The following is a 20,707-nucleotide window of genomic DNA, read 5'->3' on the forward strand; positions in this document are numbered from 1 at the left end:
AATCCACAAACACCAGAGGTTTATGTCCAAAATATTATTATTCCAATAAAGGGAGAGGCCATGGGGCATTTCCCCAGGGATCTCTCAAATTTTTGGAGGATGCAGCCTCCTTTTTATCCCAATTTCCCAGCCACATTTCCCTTCTCTCTTTCCCCATTGGCTGAGGGACTTGAGAGGTTCAGACTTCCCCAAATGCCCTGATACCAAAGGTTTCCCTCTAATGCATAACCCTGCCTTTTAATTTTTAATTCTTATGGGATTTAGGGGTTTTTCCTCCCCATTGTTTCTTTCATCTCTCAATGTCTAATTTCGTTTATCAGCAAACCTAAAGTTTATTTGTAAAAGCAAATATCAACACCCCACAGAAAAGGGGACCAACCTGATCCTGACAGAATTCTTGTAGGGAAGCAGCCCCAGAGAGCTGTGCCTGCCACGGGTGAGGAACAGATCACAGAACCTCTTGGGCCATTACAGACCCAGCAAACCAAAAGTGCTGCAAATTCTGCCAAGGCTAATTCAGCTCTGATGCATTAAAATAAAAAGGGAGAGAACAGAAATAAATAGGCCCAAAGTCTCTCACACAGCAGCTCTGAGCTATTGCTTTTTTCTACCATCTGAAATCTTATTAACCTGCAAGTTGTTGAGGGTTTTTTAATTATTTTTTTCACTGCACTTTTTTTTTTCTCTCCATTTCTTGGTTTGTACCACAGCCAAACGACTCTGGGGTGAATGAATTCCAAGCTTTTGAAGTAGTTTGTAAATGCAGTAGAAAATAGTTGTAAACTTAATTGAAAAAGGCAAGAAGAAAGCACTGTGTGCCTTTTTAAAAGGCATTGTTCCCTGGCAAGATCAAATGGACATTCAGCTCATTTTGCATGAAGGAATTAAAAAGAGGAAAGCAGAAACCTCTTGGGCTTTGTTCTGCTGGCCCAGGTGAGGGGCAGACTCTGCTTTTTAGGACAGAAATTCCTCCTGTCCCCTCTTCTGTCACCATTTCCCCTCTTCCCACCAGCTTATTTTACCTTATTTTACTTCAGGAAGTGTAAAATAACCCAGAGCATTTGCTGTTTGCAGCTCAGTGCTGCACAAAAACAGCTTTCAGGTCACCAAGACCCCCCTGAGCAGCCAGCAGCTGTTTAGAAGAAATTTTGCAGTGATGCTATCACAGAAATGTCAGGTAGCAGAAGCTTTAAAATGAATGTTTTAAAGGGGTTAAAGGCCATTTTCAAAGATCCCCATCAGCTACAGACCCCAGACATAAATCTAGACCCAGATTTCAACTTCCCTCAGTTCTAAATTAACTTTTTCTAAGGACTAATGCCTCTATTTTTCAGCTCAAGTACTTCCAGGAAAACCAGAGTCACAGAAAATTGCAGAAAACCTTAGGAGGAGATACACAGAGCAGTCTTGTCATGTCTGCAGCACTGAAAAGAACATTTTCTTTTTGTTGTTGTTGCTAAGATCTCCTTAGATTTGAAATAGGAGAAAAACAGAGCAGGGACAGGGAGGAGTCATTTTGGCTCTTCCCCATCACTGGGCTGGGCTTTTGTGTCTAGAGAGGCTTCAAAATTCAGGGCAGGAGAGAGAGAATTGTGAAGGGAGGAGGAAACATGGAAGGGTTTTCCCTCTGTCACCCTGAACTCAGTGGAGAGGGCTGAGGAGCTCCTGGGATTTCCCAGGAAATGGAGGGGAAATGTTTCAGATTTCAGGCCCCTTCCAAGCCCAGCCATTCCCCGACTCTCTGATGAACCAGAAATGCTCTGCCAGCACTGTGGAAGCTGAATTTGGCCAATTTTCCCTGGGCTGCTGTCACTGCTGTCTCTACCTGAGCCAGAAAAATAAGTCCTTCTCTTCCATCACTCACCCCACTAAAGGCCAAAGAATTTCTCTTTTGGCCACAAAAATCCTTCCCCAAATGCCCCCAGAGCCTCCTGATGCCCTCAGGGGCTCCTTGGGGTGTGAGAAATGGCCCCGAGGGTGTGAGAATTGTTAAAATTAGAGGATTTGGGGATTATTGATAAAGAAGGAAGTTTGGGTTGAAGAGATTTTATGTTTTTAATAATTTCGTTGATCTTTTTTAGGCCATGAAAGCGCGGAGATCACTGGGAATTCTTTTCCTTCCCTGACATCTCCATTTCCAGGAGGGGCTCAGTGACCTGGGGACAGAGGGGGACAGGGAAATCCCCACAGAGGAGCCCCAGGGCTGCTCTGCCTCCAGGGCTGGCCCTGTCACCCCCTGGCACCAGCCAGGGCCTCCCTCCTGCCGCAGCATCCTCAGCACTCGCGGCCACACGGGGGAAATGGATTTGCAGAGAATTTTCAAACTGGATAGAAAGCTCACAAATACAAATACAAATACCAATACAAACCATGTAAACCTTCTATTGAGCTTTAAAAATTCCCTACAAATCCATTTCCCACAGCCATATTTTATCATTTGTTTGGTTTTTTTCCCCTGATGCTGATCAAATCTATTTTTCCTGTTGTGAGTGGAGGGGTTGCCTTTGGCAACATCAGCATTTGATGTCCCAAAAATGGGACGTGGAAGAAGGGCCAGTTGGCTGGAGAACACCTGGGTGAGCTTAAAAATAAAAGGTAAAGTAGAAATTTTGGCTTTCCAGGGATGCTATTCTGCACAGGACTTGCGTGCTACAAGATGGAACAGGCAGTGCATTTTTAATCTGATAAATAATCTGATGTCCCAGATTCCTCCTGCAGAATGAAAATGAGTAAGACTTTTAGGATCCTTTCTAAATCAACATCTTCAGCTTTTCTAAGCCTCCCATCACTGAACTGTCTGGATGCCAAAATAAATAATGATCCTTTCTCCAGAGCATCTTCATAAGACTTCAAACATTTACAGAAATAAAGAAAATAAACCTGGTTATTGTCTGAGTAATCATTTGTTTATTGATGGAGACAAGTCTGCTCATTTTTCTTGCTCTCTGGTGATTAGATTATGATAAAATGTGACATTTAGTGATAAATTTGATATGGTTGGTTACATACAGTTTAAAAAAGGGACTATCCAATTATTCTTTCCTGTGCTGGTGGAAGGCTTTGGCCACCTGTGCAGGAGATTGCCACAGCTCTGCAGCAAACAGCAGCCCCTTCTCCAAGCAGCTGTGACAAATGCAGAGCTCACAGGTGCTCCCTGGCCCATGGATATCAGTTTTGGTGTCTCCCTTCTCATATTCCAGCAAAACCCAGAGCCCAGGCCAGAGCTGTAATGAGAGCTCTGCTCTGGCTGGGCAGGGGATGAGAGTGGGGACAGCCAGGACAGAGCTGGGAGGGCCAGAGGAAACCACTGCACACCAATGAGGGCATTAGCTGGGAATAACCCACCCAAAGCATCACTTGGAAAGAGATCCCTAATGGATGCCAAAGAAAAATTCCCAAAGAGATCCCAAAGAGATCCTGAATGGATCCCAAAGAAAAAAAATCCCAAACAGATCCCTAATGGATGCCAAAGAAAAATTCCCAAAGAGCTCTCTAATGGATCCCAAAGAAAAATTCCCAAAGAGATCCCAAATGGATCCCAAAGAAAAAATCCCAAAGAGATCCCTAATGGATCCCAAAGAAAAATTCCCAAAGAGCTCCCTAATGGATCCCAAAGAAAAATTCCCCTTTCTCAGGGCAGAGCTGAAGTTTCTGCATTTTAACCCAATTTGAACCCAAAGCAAAGACAAAGTCATGCAGAGCTTGCAGTGAGGATTGCTGGGCACAAACTGCACCAGAGCAATGGTGGGGAGAGAGGATTGAAAACTTCTCTCACTCTCACAGCTCCTGAAAGGTGCCTGTGCTCAGCTGGCACTGACACAACCAGAGCACACAGCCTCGAGCTGCACCAAGGGAAATTTAGGTTGGATATCAGGGAAAAGTTTTTTCCAGCAAGGGTGATAAAGTTCTGGAATGGCTGCCCAGGGAGGTGGTGGAGTCCCCATGCCTGGGGGTGTTTAACAAAGCCTGGATGTGGCACTGGGGGCCAGGGTTCAGTTGAGCTGTTGGGGCTGGGCTGGACTCAGTTGTTATAATTCAGGAACACACAATCACAGAATTATTCTATGCAGGTGCTTTTGCTGAAGAGCTCTGGGTGTCAGGGGTACAGACCCAAATCTGACTCTGCCATGGGTTTGGGATGAACACGTTTTTATACCCTTAACTACACATTAATTATTAAACTTATATTGTTCTATTGTATACATTGATGCCATCCAAGCACGGATTTTTGTAATTTCCATCAAACTCCCCAAACATGGTTTATCATGATTCTTGTTACAGTTAAATAATAATTATATCCAATTACCAAACAATCATATCATTTATCATAGCCATTAAATGATTGTACAGGTGCAGTTTCACATGATCCAGTAAAACCTAACATTTTCCCAGGGTCTACCAGGCCTGACCTTTCTTTTCAACCCTCCTCAATATCCCACCATTTTAGAAGCATTTTATCCCCATACTGTCACAATGATCTTGGAGGTCTCTTCCAACCCAGTGATTCTGTGAATTCTGTAAATTCTGTTTGTGTGATTCTGTGTGATTCTGTGATTCTGTGAATTCTGTGATTCTGTGTGTGATTCTGTGATTCTGTGTGATTCTGTGATTCTGTGAATTCTGTGTGATTCTGTGTGTGATTCTGTGATTCTGTGTGATTCTGTGATTCTGTGAATTCTGTGTGATTCTGTGTGTGATTCTGTGATTCTGTGTGATTCTGTGATTCTGTGAATTCTGTGAATTCTGTGATTCTGTGTGTGATTCTGTGATTCTGTGATTCTCTGTGATTCTCTGAATTCTATGATTCTGTGATTCTCTGTGATTCTCTGAATTCTATGATTCTGTGATTCTCTGTGATTCTGTGATTCTGTGATTCTCTGTGTGATTCTGTGATTCTCTGTGATTCTCTGTGATTCTGTGATCCTCTGTGAATTCTGTGTGATTCTCTCTGAGCTACAAGGGATCAGCTGCTCAGCTGTGCAAGGATAAGAACAAATCCCCAGGGAAGGAAGGGAAACACCCTGGACATCACTTTCTGTTTTACAACAGTATTTGCCCTCTGGAAAAAGAGACATCCATGGCCAGGCCACCCTCCAAACCATCTGGCACTGCTCTTTTCTGTGGCTGGCTCCTCCTTATTTCCCAATGGCTCTGGTCTATTGAGAAAAATCATCTGTACCACCAGGATTCTCCTGCCATGAACATGAATTTTAGGATGCAGCAGCCTCTTGGCAGGAACAGGAGGCATCTGGGCCAGCCAAGGAGTTCAACCATCCAAACGAAGTGATTTGGATTAGTTTCAATGAGGAAAGAAACCAGCAAAGCCCCTGAGGCTGCAGGGCACGGGACAGGCTCAAAAGATGGCATGTAATTAAATTCTTGGCTGAGAGGAACATTTGCCTTGTCCTTCTCTGCTCCTTCCCCCGGGGCAAAGAGCCCTGGTAGGAGTTTGCCTGCCCTGATGGGGCTTCAGAGTTCTGGATCAGCTCCTCATGCTTTGTTTGCTGTGTTTTGGTGTCCAGGAGGATCAGGCTGGTGTTGGAATGAAGGTGCCTGGTGCTGGCTGTGTCCCTGTGTCCCTGTGTCCCTGTGTCCCTGCCTGCCTTTGCTGCAGCCTGAGAGCTGCAGGATCCTGCAGGAGGGCAGGATGGGCTTGGCTCCCCTGCTGCTGCACCACCTGCATCCCCCAGCGTGGACAGGGAGCATCACCCAGAGCCCTCCTTGCACGGGGCACTGCCCTCTCATCCCTGTGCTGCTGGCCTGAGCCCTGCCAGCTCCCAAAACAAGGGAAAATTTAAAACTCAAAAACTCTTTGAAGAGGGCAGGAAGATGCCTGTCCATGCACAGTGAGCTGCCAGCCCTGGGGTCCTCCCTGAAGGGCTCATTCTCCCTCAGGAAGGATTTCTTCATGGAAAGGGTTGGCAGGGGCTGCCCAGGGAGGCTTGGAGTGCCCATCCCTGGAGGTGCCCAAGCGTGGGGGTGTTCACAGGGGTCTTAGGATGAGGGAAGAGATGAGAATGTTGACTCCATGATTCAGAAGGCTTGATTTATTATTTTATGAGATATATTATATTTAAACTATACTAAAAGAATAGAAGAAAGGATTTCACCAGAAGGCTGGCTAAGAATGGAAAAGGAATGATAATAAAATCTTGTGACTGATCAAGAGAGAGACACAGCTGGGCTGTGATTGGCCATTAATTAGAAACAACCACATGAGACCAATCCCAGATGCACCTGTTGCATTCCACAGCAGCAGATAACCATTGGTTACATTTTGTTCCTGAGGCCTCTCAGCTTCTCAGGAGAAAAAATCCTAAGGAAAGGATTTTTCAGAAAATATCACGGCTACACCCAGGGAAGGGCTGGGGACGAGGTGGGGACGGACACAGCTGAGACTGGATGGCCTTGGAGCTCTTTTCCAACCTCCCTGACTCTGGGATTCCGTGCTGTGAGCAGTGGGACATGGGATTGACCAGCAGTGGAAGGGGTCAGCAGCCTCTCCTCTTTGCCAGGTGTCAATAAAACACCTGAGAAAGCTGCCTGGGAGCTGAGTTCTGCTGAGCTTTGGGCAATGAAACCTCTCTGGGCAATGAAACCTCTCCTGATGTTTGCATCCCATCCCTTCTCGTGTTTGACCTGGAATTACAGAGGCAGCAACACCCAGCATTTGATGCCTTGGGGTCTCTTACAAGTGCAAACAGAAAAAGAGAGACCTTGCAAAGACCTCAGAGGGAAAAAAGCCAATAAGAAAAAGCAGCTGTGAGTCCTTGAGGAAGTGGAATGTGAAAGACCAGGCTCCTGCCACAGCACAGAACTCTGATTAAACTGTGATTCCAGACTGAGCCCTGCTCTGGCACAGCCAGGACAGCAATTCCTGCCCCAGGAAATCCCAGGGAGGGACTCAGAGGCACTCAGAGAGGATTTTCCCACTCTGAGAGGAGAGGGAACCTGGCAGGGGCTCTGCTGCCACCAGGAATGGGAGCCAGAGATGCCTTAAACAGCCCCAAAGAGGGAAAAGCAATTACAAAGTGCTAATAGAGAACCAGCCAGCATTTAATGGCTCTTCCCAGAGATCTTTGAGCATCTCTCCTATCCACATTTCTCAGAATTTATTCCATTTCTTTCATTATTCCTATTAATTCTGAATTCAGTGCCAGCCTTGGCTCCATGGGGGATTTCCAATGTTTTGACTCCTCACATCATCAACCTGCCTTGGAAATGAGAGAAATTCCTTGCCAAATATTTTGTTTTTATTTAGTAGAGGCCAGAAATAAAAAAGAAGAGGGAGGAACTGGGACACTTTCCTTGCTCTTGTGACTTTAGGGTTCTTTGGAAAATCAGTTATCAAGAGGTAGCTTTTTTGGGGGAGATTCAACTGATATTCCAATGTTCAATTAAGTTCATTGAAAGAAGATTAAGAGACAAATTTATCCCAGTTTGTGAGTGCCTACACAGGGAGAACATTTGATACAAGAGCATTCTTTACAAGCAAAGGCATTGAGTTACCAGCTGAATTTACCAAAATTAAATTAGAAATAATTTTTTTTTTTTTTTTTAACCAGGGCACTTTACCATTGTAACAAGTGATTGAGACAGTCAGGAAATCCTGATTTAGGTCAGGATGAGGTGAATGCTGTGCTGTATTTCCAGAGCTGCTCAGGGTTAGGGTTGGGAAGTGTTGACTGTGGGACATGGATGGGGAGGGACCCCAAAAATCCCCCCTTGGGCAGGGAGGGACCCCAAAAATCCCCCCTTCCACTATCCCAGGGTGTCCCTTGGAAAGATGGGACCTGAATCCTCACTCTGGAGAGCCTGGGGGAGCTGGTGGGGAGGTCTGATTGTATCACACAGAACCTGAATTATTCTGTCAGAGAGATGACACTCTCCAGCCCTGACAATCCAAGGATTATCCTGACCAGAAACATTGACTGCAAGGAAATTAAAGAGAAAGTGCAAGACTCTTTCAGCCAAGGTCTGAAATCCTAACCAGTTCCCATCCTAAGCTGCAAAACCAGGAGATTCCTTTTCTAAGCAGTACAAACCACTGGGAGCCATAAATCTCTCAGAAGGGAACTCATTTCCCCCCTAATTTACATCTTATCTGCAGTCCACTGTCTTCCCTTTCCCAGCTTTGGCACCGAGGTGCAGCAGTGATGTAAACATCAATATTTTAATGTCAAAGAAGAATACAAAATGAAATTGAATTCCAGTAAGTGTAAAGGAAATACAGCAATGGCTCTCCTATTGAATCCTCTGCAGATTCCAGATAATGGATTATTCAGAAACCTCCAGCTCATAAAAAGGTGCCCTTTATTCCTGGAATTTGATGCACTTCTCCCTTAAACTGTGATTATTTTCTGATTCCGTTTCCAAGTAGATTTTGACACAGTGGTACAATTTCCTTATCTCTCTCTTAAAAGTTGCTGCACTGGGCTGTGTAAATGAAAACAGCAGCATTTTCCATGTGGATTTTCCCTCGTCTGTGTGATGTTTATTAAAAAGAATCAATCTGAGGGACACTTCCAGCACAGCAGAATGGGAAATGCAGCTGCTCCCTGCAGGTGCTCCCAGCTGATAAATGAGCCCCAGTGCCTGGCCATGCACAGCAAGAGGCTTCAACATGCAGGAGAATCATCTGGAACTCCAAATGCCAGGCTGGGAACACAGCAGAGATGAGGAATATCTGGAATAGGTGCAGACTGATGCCAGCTCAGGCAGAAATCATCACTTGGCTGCTCCAGCACCTCCCAAAATCCAGTGTGCACACAAACCTCCCCCTGCCTGGGGTGGAAAGCACCAGCCCAGGGCTTTGGGGGTGTTGTGTCCAACATGAGGACCTGTCTCAGTTTGGGTCTCCCTTGGGGATCTCATGGAAACCTGGTGCAACTCAGAAATGCAATGCAGAAATCTCCTGCTGCTGTCTAGAAGGGAGAATTTGCCTCTCACAGATCTAGGAGTTCCCTAACCACCCAAGAGTCCCCCAGGTTTATGGGGAGGTTTTGTCTCTAGAGCATTTTTTTAGATATAAAATAAGGGTCCAGATTGATTTCTCACTTAACAGCACAGAAAAATCACCCAAAGGCTTTTAATTTGGTTTTTTTTTTAAAGGAGTTTTAAAAACCTCTGCTGCCTGCAGTGCAGCCCATTATTCTTGGAGGATAATCCTACATGAAAAGGGGAGTGACTGGATGTCCTCACAGGCTTTTCCCTCCCTTGGCTTTTATGATCTTTGCCCACTGATGTTCAGAGTGGCTTTGGACAAACTGGACTTTGAGAGCTCCATTTCCATTTGGGAAATGCTCACTAATTTGACAGGGTATTAGAGGGCTTAATTAATATTGCAGCCCTTTGATAGGCTCAGATGTGAGGCCATCCAGAAGAAGGGGTTGTAAAGCAGATAAAACCATCAGCTGTTCCTTTCTAATGAACTCCCAGCCCTGGGCAATGGGATTGGGCTGCCTTGGTGCCTCCAAGGCTGAAATCCTCTGGCATCCTGGTGACCTGTTAGTGCTCCTTGGAGGAGAAAGCACAGCCAGGGCAAGCTTGGTGTGGAATAAGCTCCTGTTTAATAGCAGAGTTCAGCAGAAGCTGCTCACTTTGCAGGAGATAATTGACCCTAACACAGCTCCGTGCCTCCGCCTTTGATTTGGGCCACACAAGTGAATTTGTGGGCAATTACAGAGGGAGCATGAAGACATAATTGAGGGTTAGGAAGGGGTGGACACAAAAGGAGCAGCTCTGGAATTAAAGAGCACTGATTGACTCTGGCTGTGGGGACACAAAGAAGCTCTCAGCTCTGCAGGGGAACTCTGGGGTTACCTGAGCAGGTACCCCCAGCTCTCAGAGACCTCAGGGCAGCGCAGACACAGCATTCACATCTCACTAAAGGCATCAAAGAGCCATTTTTGGGATGACTCAGTGTTCCTTGAGAATCCCTGAGCCCACAGCTGTCTGGAACCACAGCTGGCACCACTGCAGGAGGGCTGAGCCACCATTGAATGTCACTGCTGCCACCAGCCTGACCCACAGGGGGCCAGGTGTGTTCTGACTCTGACAGTGGTTTGTTTTCTCTCTTTTTTTTTTTTTTGTACTATTGCATTTGTATTTTTAATTTTCCTAATAAAAACTGTTTTTCCTATTCTACAGGAGGGCTGAGCCACCATGGAATGGGGCTGTGCCACCACCCTGACCCACAGGGTGTCAGGGCCTGTCCTGACTCTGTCTGGGTTATTTTGTATTACTGTATTTTTATTTTAGTTTTATTTTTTCCCTAATAAAGAACTGTTATTCTTGCTCCCATATCTTTGCCTGAGAACTCCCCTTAATTTCAAAATGATAACAATTCAGAGAGAGCAGGTTTGCATTCTCCATTTCAAGGGGGCTCCTGCCTTCCTTAGCAGACACCTGGCTGTTCAATCCAAGACAGAAATACACCACCCAAAGGAGGAAAATCCACTGCAAAAGCAGCAGTGTGTCAAAAGTGAATTATGGAAATGGCCCTGAACAGCCACAGCAGTTCCACAGAAACATTTGGGGAACAAGAACACAGCAGAGAGCAATGGCAATAACAATGCCCAGAATTGTTTCCACCAATATCTATTTTTTAAAGAGAGCCATTTTAGTTCTCTCTTCGCATCTGCAAACAGGAGTTGAATTGATGATAAATACAACCGGAGCAATGAAAAGATTTTGCATGGCATTCTCTTATCTGCCCTCTCCTCCTGCCTGGGAGTGGCAGGGAGATATTCCCTACACCTGAACTGCAGATGATCCTGGGCCCAGCGAAGCGTGGCTTGTTCAGAGACACCAGGAGGCTGGGGAGGGACAGAAACCTCTCCAGTCACTGAGGGATTGCCAGCAAGGTTGTAGGGAACCTGTGCAGTTTCATATTTCACTGGAATGCAATTTCCCTGCTGGGATCTCGGTGCACTTGGCGAACATTGATGCTGAGAGGCACAGGGGGTGATGGGGAATTGCCAGGGATGAGTTCTGCTGATGTTCCAGAGGCAGAGAGGGGCTCAGGGACCTGGTGAGAGGCAGCACTGGGGATCAGAGACAGGAGAGAGGGAGGGCATGATATCAGAGAGGGGGGATGTGATATCAGTGAGTGTGGATGTGATATCAGAGAGGGGGGATGTGATATCAGAGGGGGGGGGATGTGGTATCAGTGAGTGTGGATGTGATATCAGAGAGGGGGATGTGATATCAGTGAGTGTGGATGTGATATCAGAGAGGGGGATGTGATATCAGAGAGGGGGGGATGTGATATCAGAGAGGGGGGATGTGATATCAGTGAGTGTGGATGTGATATCAGTGAGTGTGGATGTGATATCAGAGAGGGGGATGTGATATCACAGAGGGGGATGTGATATCAGTGAGTGTGGATGTGATATCAGTGAGTGTGGATGTGATATCAGTGAGTGTGGATGTGATATCAGAGAGTGTGGATGTGATATCAGAGAGGGGGATGTGATATCAGAGAGGGGGATGTGATATCAGTGAGTGTGGATGTGATATCAGTGAGTGTGGATGTGATATCATCAGTGAGTGTGGATGTGATATCAGAGAGTGTGGATGTGATATCATAGAGGGGAAATCTCCCCAGGCCTCAGTGAGAGGTCTGTTGATGTCTCAGGATTTTAGCTTCTATGTTTTCCATCTATTTGTAATCCTGTGATTCTTCAGGGTGTAACTAGTGAAATGGTTATGGAAATAGTCCATGTGAAATATGGTTAATATGAAATAGTTGTTTGTGGAGTTTACATACATAGTGTGAGCTGCTGCTCTCCCATTTTGGGCAGACACAACAATTCCTCTCCAGGCCTGGCAATCAAGGACACCTCACTGCCTCAGGGACCAGAAATTAAACAAAAGGGAGTTGGGGGAGCAAACCTGGGGTAAATGACTTCATTAGCTGAAGCTGTAATTGTAGGATTAACCCCCAATATGCAAATTAACCAAAATTATAAAAGTGTGAAAACCCACGACCCATCATCCAGTTTTGGGTGCAGCTCCTGGAGGCTTTGTCTGCTCAAATGTACCTGAAGATCCTCCAATAAATAGAAATGCTTTTTCTTCCCTTAATTTTGTCTGGCCTGTGTTTTTAGGTAGCCCCAAAAGGGATCAGTGTGTGCAGCTGGACAGAAGGAGAGGCTGCCTCAGGGCCAGGAGCAGCCACTGCTGTGCAGCCTCAGCATGACACAGAGTGTTTTAGGCATGGGGGATTGTAATAATAATAATAACAATAACAATAACAATAACAATAACAATAACAATAATAATAATAATAATAGTTACTATAATATTTTTATTCAAATATAGTTATTATTATTAATGATAATATGTTTATTTTCTTTATTTTTATTTTTATAATTTATTTATTTATAATTTATTATTATTTTTATATTTTTATAAATATAATATTTTAAAATATAAGAATTATAAAAGTAATTTTTATTATTTTTTATAATTTATTTATTATTTATTTATATTAAATATATAATATATATTTATATATAAATAATATATATTTTATATATTTTATATATATTTTATATATTTATATATATAAATATATTTTATATATTATAAATATATATATTTATAATATATATATTATATTTATATTATTTATTTATATTAAAAATAAATATTTTTATTTATTTATTATTTTCTGGATGCATCTGGGAGGTGGGTAAAGGGCAGCAGGGCCTGCCCAGGCTTCCCCAGCCCTTCCCTGGGAGCTGTGAGTGCTGGAGCAGCCCTTGCATCACCTCACCCTCTGAGTGAAGTGTGGAACCCACTGCTCTGGGTATGGGGAGCTCAGTGCCTCTGGCTCTTCTCAGGAAATCCCATTCCTGCTCCTCCTGCCTCTTCATCACAGAAACCCCTGCAAGCCCAGGGACCTCACCCTGGCCTTTCCCACTGGCATTTACAGCCTGAGGGCCCCTGCTCCCCTTCCCCCCTCTCCCGAGGTTCTCATAAGCCCACGAGTGTGCTTGAAACCCCAAATCCAACCAGGCACAAAACCAGCTAGGCCTGAGCTCATGTTTAGGCAGACAACCCTGCTACCAGCATCAGCTGCTGTTTGCCTCCTCCAGGGGCTCTGCTCCTCCGCCTGCACGTTTGGTTGGAGTAGGAGCCCTCGCTCCAGAGCAGAGCCATTTGCTGCTGCTCTCTCAGCAATTCAATTTTGCCCAATGTTGTGGGGAACAGCCTGCCTTGAGAAGTGAGTCAGGGCATTACTTTACTTTTACCAGTCTGCTTTAAACAAATATTAGAGAGCAGTGCTCCCCTGGGCCCCATTACAGCAAACAGCAATTTTCAAGCAAGCTCCAGAGCAGATTGCTGCTGAGATGCTCCTGTGCTTGTAGGATGTCTATTATGCACTTATGGCACTTGTGAGAGGGGTGATGCTGGGCAAAATTTCACTGGCCTTACCCAGGAATCCCAGAGTGCCAAGCTAATAAACTCTGCACTTCCTCAGAGTGTGCAGGGACTGTGTGTGTCCCACACAAACTCGTTTTTCATTTCCTTCCAGAGTGCAGAGCTGGGCTCCTGTACAGATCCCTCTGCACAGTGGCAGCACACGGGGTGTTTGCTGTCCCTTCCTGTCACACAGCTGTCCCCTGAGCCCCCTGTCCCTCTGGGAATGTCACAGACATCTTTCATGAAGAATCCTCTCATTAGGATCTCTTCTCCTGAGAAGCTGAGAAGCTTCAGCTTCTCCATGTTTTGCTGCTTTGGGATGTGATCTGGAGAATTGTTTACCCAGCATGTGAAATTGTTTTTACTTGATGACCAATGACAGCCACCTGTGTCGAGGCTGTGAGCAGTCACAGGATTTTATTATCATTCCTTTCTATCCCTTGCTGGCCTTCTGATGAAATCCTTTCTTCTATTCTTTTAGTGTCATTTCAATATATCATTTTGTTTTATAATAGATATATAATATATAATAAATATAATAAATATCATGTCATATCATATATATCATAAAATAATAAATCACCCTTCTGAAACATGAAAGCAGGATTCTCATCTCTTCCCTCGTCCTGGGACCCCAGTGAACACCCCCACATGGGACAGCCTGAGGAGCAGCAGCATCCCCTGCTCTGAGCAGCATTTCTGCATTTCTCAGCCCTTTTCCCCCACATTTCCTTCCCTCCCTTTCAGTCCCCTCCTGCCTTTTCAGCTTCTCTGCCCTGCTGGGTTCATGCCCTGCAAATTGTGATGATTTCCATCCAAGTCAAGCCCTTCCCCACCCTTTTCCCATCTCACATCCCCAGAACATTTTCCTGCCCTGGGCCCTGCTGGCGTGGCAGGGTCTGTCTGTCCTGCCCAGTGGGGTTTGCTGGGACAGACTCCCTGCAGCAGCTCCAGGAGGGGAAATTCCCCCTCAAAACTCAGTTCAGGCAGGGAAATACCATTCCTGCAGATCAGCTCCTCCCTCCAGCAATGGACAGCTGTTTATTAGACTTCCAAAGCTGCAGCTGAGCTCTGCTGCACCAAGGGTCTCCCCAGCAGAGCTCAAAGGAAAAAGGGTTAAAAAGTGACTTTGTAATGAGACCCTCACACCAGTTAAACCTGCCTGTTCATAATCAGCTGCTAAGAGGGGTGAAAAACTGATCTGGGAGAGAATTCCCAGCATTTCTGATGTGTCTTTCCAGGGTGAGAGCTCGCAGAGTTCTCCCAGTTATTGGCTGAGGGGGTTTGGCAATGGTGGGCTGGAGTCCGGGGCTCCAAAACCATCCCCTCATTCCAGGCCCAGCTCTTCCCCCTGCTTGGAAGCTTGGTCTGGAGTGAAAGGGGATTCCAGGAGGGATGAGAGCATTCCTGAGAGGATGGGGAGGGGAACAATCTTTGGAAGAGTCTCCAGATGGGGATCAGGGCAGGCAGCAAACCTCAGATGTGTTTCGTTGGTATTCTGGAGACAGCAGGGCTAGAGACTGCACAAAATTAATTTCAAACAGGAATTACAATTGGCAAGGCAAAACGAGAGAGTTGGAGAGAGTTTGGGGGGGGCATTTGTCAGCCTAGAGCCCCAAGGTTGCGCTCGAGCTGGCGACAGAGCGAGCACAAGAAAAGCTGAAACAAATGGATCAGACAACGAGATCCTGCCACAGGTACTCAGCAGTAAAAGGCTTTTCATGGTGGAAAAAGGGAGGGATACAATGGGAATCAAAGGAAAAGCAAAACTCCTTCCTGCTAAACACAGGCTGGCAAGGGAGTGCTGGTTGGGATAAACCCTGCCTGTCCTTCCCCAGCCAGGTTTTTGCAGCAGTTTCCTCCTGAAGCCCCATTCCCTCCTTGCCTGCTGCTGGGCTGGCACACACAGGGGCTCCATCCTGCCAAATTTGTCAGTCTTGACCTGCCAGTGTGATCTGGGGGAAATTCTATTCATTGCTGAATAAATAATGCATGGGCAGCCATGCATTTTTCATGCTAAGACTTTTAAAGGCCGCTGTAGTGATGCATGTAAATTCAATCTCCCCCCCAACTCCTTTCTCTGCACACTCAACTGCTAAATAATTATTAACATCTGACTCAGGCAGGCTGAGGGCTGCACCAGCCACAGAATCCACTGCTGCCTCCACTCCACCCTCCAGAAAGTCGAGGAGAGATAATTCCAGGCAACAGCAGAGCAATCTGCCTCTTTGCCTCTTTTCCTCCACCTCCCCTGCTGGTTTGTTATTTTGTTTTTTGGTTTTCTTTTGTTTGGGGTTTTTTTGGGGGAGCATTTTTTTTTTGTTTTTTTTTTTGGTTTTTTGGGGTTTTTTTGTTTGTTTTAGTTTGGGGGTTTTTTCTCTTTTTTTGATTTGACTTTTTTGGTTGTTTTTTTTTTTTTTTTTTTGCTTTTTTGGTTTGGTTGGTTCGGTTTTTTGGGGCTTTTTTTGGGTTTTACTTTGGTTTTTTTCTCTTTTTTGGGGGGGGGTTTGTTTGGTTTTTTTTTTATCTTTCTTGTTTGGGTTTTGGTGGGTTTTTTATTTTTTTTTAAATTTCTTAGTTGTTTGGTTTTGGTTGTTTTTTTTTTTTTTAATATAAAACCCTGCAAAACCACGTGTTCATGAAGTGGAGCAGAACAAAGGGAGCAGCTCGTGGATTTGACATTTTCCTGGAAGCACATTCATCCCTGCCAGAGAAGCAAAGCTGGTGCCTCTGTTTGTAGCTGGTGGCCAATGTGTGACAGGGACCTGAGGTGGCCACGGGGCTCAGACAGGAGCAGGGGGGAGCAGAGCTGCTCCAAAGGGCTCAGCAAGCACAAATCTGCCTGGTGGAGGTGGCAGGGGGATGTCAAACCCCCCCAGGGGAGCTCCCTTGGTGCTGGGGTGAGCTGAGGACAGGAGCTCTGGGGCTGCTGAGGCTCTGCCAGAGCCCAGAGTCCTCCCAGGGGCTGGGATGGAGGAACCACTGGGGGTTTTATTATTTTATTTTATTTTATTTTATTTTATTTTATTTTATTTTATTTTATTTTATTTTTTTTATTATTTTTTATTTTTTATTTATTTTATTTTATTTTATTTTATTTTTTTTTATTTAATTTTAATTTTATTTATTTTATTTTATTTTATTTATTTTATTTTATTTTATTTTATTTTAATTTTATTCCCTAATAAAGAACTGTTATTCCTGCTCCCATATCTTTGCCTGAGAACTCCCCTTAATTTCAAAATGATAACAATTCAGAGGGAGGGGGTTCACATTCTCCATTTCAAGGGGGGCTCCTGCCTTCCTTAGCAGACACCTGGCTGTTCAATCCAAGACAGAAATACACCACCCAAAGGAGGAAAATCCACTGCAAAAGCAGCAATGAGTCAAAAGTGAATTATGGAAATGGCCCTGAAATGCTCAGGAAAACCCCCCTGGGTCACCCAGGCAGCTCTGTCATCCTTTTTGGGGCGGGAACTGAGGCAGAGAGCCTCCAAATCTTCATTGAGTGGAGCCAATGCCAGGCCAGCCTTGCAGGGACTCTGCAGACAGAGCCAGAAACATGGAAAAGGCAAAGCGTGAAAAGACAAAGCATGAAATGCATCTCAGGCTCCATCCCCTGGGAATCAAGGTGCAAATGGACTCAGGGATGTGCTGCAGCAGAATGGAACAGCCAGCAGGGACATGTGGAGGGGACAATTCTGAGTGTTGGTGTTGGCACAAAGAATGAAAAGATAAAACTCCTGGATTTTGGGCACTTTCAAACCTATTGGCAGGAGCAAAGTGCTATTCCAGTCATAAACTTGAATTATTCCCCCTATAAAGGTTTGAAGGTGATGATTTATCCCTGAATTACCCTGACTGGTTTACACAGGAACATTTTGGGCCACCAACTCCAAGAACAATGCAGGTTTTCCTCACCAAAACTCTATTTCTGCACACAGCCAGTGAGATTCCTCAGATGCCTAAATGAGAGCTCATGCTTAAATGCTTTGCTGCCTTGGGACCTGGTTTTACCATTATATGCTTAACTTGATGACATTTCAGAGCTAAAATCTGATGTGAAATCAGGGTGAAACAGATTGAAGGGTTGTTTGCTTCAGTGCTTTTTTTTTTTTTTTTTTTTTTGGTTTTGGGCTCTTATGAAAGATGTGAGGCCATCCCACAGGTCAGGAGAGGTGAGTTTGCCTGCTCAGAGGGTTGCTCACAAGAGGAGGGCACAGCACTGGGTATTTATGTGCAGAACTGCAGCATTTTTATCCAGCAGCGGCAGAGAGGAGGAGGTGAGGAGGCAAAGGGAGGTGAGTGCTGAGTCTCTGTGTCACTCCCTTGTCCCAGGGCATGTCACCTGTCCACAAGGACCTGCTCTGCTGTGGTAACAGCCATGTGGAGAAAAGAGATTTACCATTTACCCAGCTGCACTTTGTAGTTATCTCTGAAGCAGCAGCCTGCACTGAGAGATTTGGGCTGAAGCTGCTCACACAAAAATAAACCTGCTTCAAATTCTCCTCTCTGGGCTGAGGAACATCTCAGAGTACCAGAGTACAGATGAGAGCTGCCTGCAAACACATCCAGAGAAACTTGGAGGGAAACCCAGAGAAATGAGGGGAATGAAATGCTCATCTTTGCAGACCGGTGCCAGGGGAGTGCATGGATCATTTAAAAGACTCCTCATGCTGTCCACTGGGATCCAGCTCCAGAGTGCCCTGCTGATGGGGAGGGTTATTAATTTCACTGGCATTAGGGAATCAGCCACCTGTACCTCACCCATGGACTCCTCCTGGCATTTTTATTTTAGACCCATTCACAGGCTGGTCATAGATGTGCACTGAGATGAGAGTAAAACTGGGCACAGCAAGGACAGGAGGGAAGAGGCTCCTTTAGTGGAGATGTAGCAGAATAGAAGAAAGGATTTCATCAGAAGGCCTGAAAGGAAAGGAATGGAATGATAACAAAAGCTCCTGACTCTCAGAGAGTCCGAGACAGCTGGGCTGTGATTGGCCATTAATTAGAAACAACCACATGAGTCCAATCGAAGATGCACCTGTTGCATTCCACAGCAGCAGATAATTATTTTTCTTTTCCTCTGAGGCCTCTCAGGAGAAAAATCCTGGTAAAGGGATTTTTCAGGAAATATCATGGCTACACCTGCCCCGGCTGGAAGAACGGAGCATTGGGAGTGCCAGGAGGGGCAGGGAGGAGCTGCAAGAGCAGCCCCACCGGGGAGCCAGGCAAGGAGGAAGCACCACCGAGGCTTCCATGGATTTTTTTCCATCCTGTGAGGAGTTCCTGCTGGTCAGCCCTGAATCTTTGTGTGTGTGTGAGGGATGGGATGAGAGACAAAGGGACACAGAGCATTCAGGGACCAAGGAGGAGGCGCTGTGACAGCACAGACACTTTCCTGTCCCTGTAACCCTCTCCTCCCCAGCTCTGACACCTTTCAGGCGTTGCTCCCCACCCCTCCAGTTCCAGTGGCACATCAGCACCCCAAAATTCATGAGAAGGAGCTGAAAATCCCTGACAGCAGGATGGAGACAGAAACACAGCAGCACCCCTGGGCAAACCCTGATTTTTGGGCATGGATGGAGAGAGCTCTGCCTGTCCTGATGCCCACACCCCCAGGAAAATCAATCCTCCTCTCCTTTTTGTCTGGACCAGCCTCAAATAGCTGCACCCTGTTGCTAGGCTACCTGGCTGCCTTCCACACATCCCAGAGCTGCTGGAAAGCTCACAGCAAATTGCAGCTCACATGGTGGGTTATTTTTATCTTTTTGGGAAGAGGGGGGATCAATGGACACTGGAAGGGAGGGAGAAGGGAGATATTCCAGTTCCTGGATGCTCTGGTCGTTGGGTTATGACCAGAAAAGCCTGGAAATATGAACATGTGTGTTTCTGCTTCCTTAAATAGGTAGAAGATGTGTGGGATCATGATGAAATATCTGGCTGGCTAATGAATATCAAGTGTCACCTTTTGTGCTATTTTGGATCCTTGATAATTTGTCTGGTGTGATAATTTGTCTTTGCAGCCAGAAAAGAGCTGGAAACATCTTCACAGAATGCACAGGAGCACCAGCAAGGCCGTGAAGGGCTGGCAAGTGTGGCAGAAAAAGCTCCTGGCATTGGCACAGCCACGAGATCTTTCCATGTGGCCTGGGCTTGGATGATCTCACCAGGGAGAAGGCAAGAAAAGGGGGTGGAGGAGTGAAAGAGCTGCAGAGGAATGATTGCCACCCCCCATGGAACACAAGACTGATTTTATCCCTTGTCCTGAGCCACCTGTGCCACCAGAGGGGTTCCTGCACATGGGGAACCCAGCAGGTGCAAGAGGAAATCCATGAGCAGCAATTTTCCTGACCCAAGGGCCTTATCCACACCTCTGCTAGCTCACAACGTTGTGTTTTCCCCTCTGCTTTTCTTCCACGGGTGGTGGAGCTGAGGCAGGCAGAGCCTGGCTGAGGAAAACCAAGGCTGGACCCAATGTGGTCCCCTTGAATTAGAAATACCCATGGAACAAAGCACTTAATTTCATATATAAATACATAAATCACCTCATTTCTTCTGTGTTGCTGCCAGGATTGAGGGTTTCTCTACAGACCAGCAATAAACTACAAGAAAATGGAGTTTCCTTATGGTTTTCTCTGCCCCTTTTCTTCCCATGAAACGTGATGCAGTCATGTGAGGTGAGAAACCCACTGCACTTCCCGTCACTCTCATTGCTCTGTGCTGGGTTACCAAAAAGCCTCTTTGACTCAGTTTTCAGGTTCAGAAGAGAAAGAAAAAGGCTTTAAAAGGGACGTTTTACATCCCCACTTTTCCCTGTTTTGCATTGAGTGAGGTCCCCAGGTGGGAGGTGAGCACAGCCCAAGTGACCTCCCCTGCTCCTCAGGGGATCCACAAGGAGCCTTGGGAAATGGCCATTCCCAGGGAGCAAAATGCACTCACAGCTCCTGAGATGCTGTTCAAAGAGGAAAAAAGGAAAAAGGGAACCCCCCCATTGCTTAGGATCCATTTAAAGAGGAAAAAGGGAACGCCCCCATTGCTTAGGATCCATTCAAAGAGGAAAAAGGGAAAAAGGGAACCCCCCCATTGCTTAGGATCCATTCAAAGAGGAAAAAAGGAAAAAGGGAACGCCCCCATTGCTTAGGATCCATTTAAAGAGGAAAAAGGGAAAAAGGGAACGCCCCCATTGCTTAGGATCCATTCAAAGAGGAAAAAGGGAAAAAGGGAACCCCCCCATTGCTTAGGATCCATTTAATGAGGAAAAAGGGAAAAAGGG

At 45.7% G+C, this 20,707-nt stretch overlaps 1 long non-coding RNA gene across 1 annotated transcript; it reads left to right on the top strand.

The window, feature by feature from the left end:
• Positions 1 to 19,131: 19,131 nt before the first annotated feature.
• On the top strand, positions 19,132 to 20,051 carry LOC143695298 (uncharacterized). The gene is made up of 2 exons (XR_013184407.1): positions 19,132 to 19,183; positions 19,458 to 20,051. It is a non-coding gene; the product is annotated as an uncharacterized LOC143695298 (long non-coding RNA).
• The last annotated feature ends 656 nt before the right edge of the window (positions 20,052 to 20,707 follow it).

This window comes from Agelaius phoeniceus, chromosome 15, assembly GCF_051311805.1.
Source record: "Agelaius phoeniceus isolate bAgePho1 chromosome 15, bAgePho1.hap1, whole genome shotgun sequence".
Lineage (NCBI taxonomy): Eukaryota > Metazoa > Chordata > Aves > Passeriformes > Icteridae > Agelaius > Agelaius phoeniceus.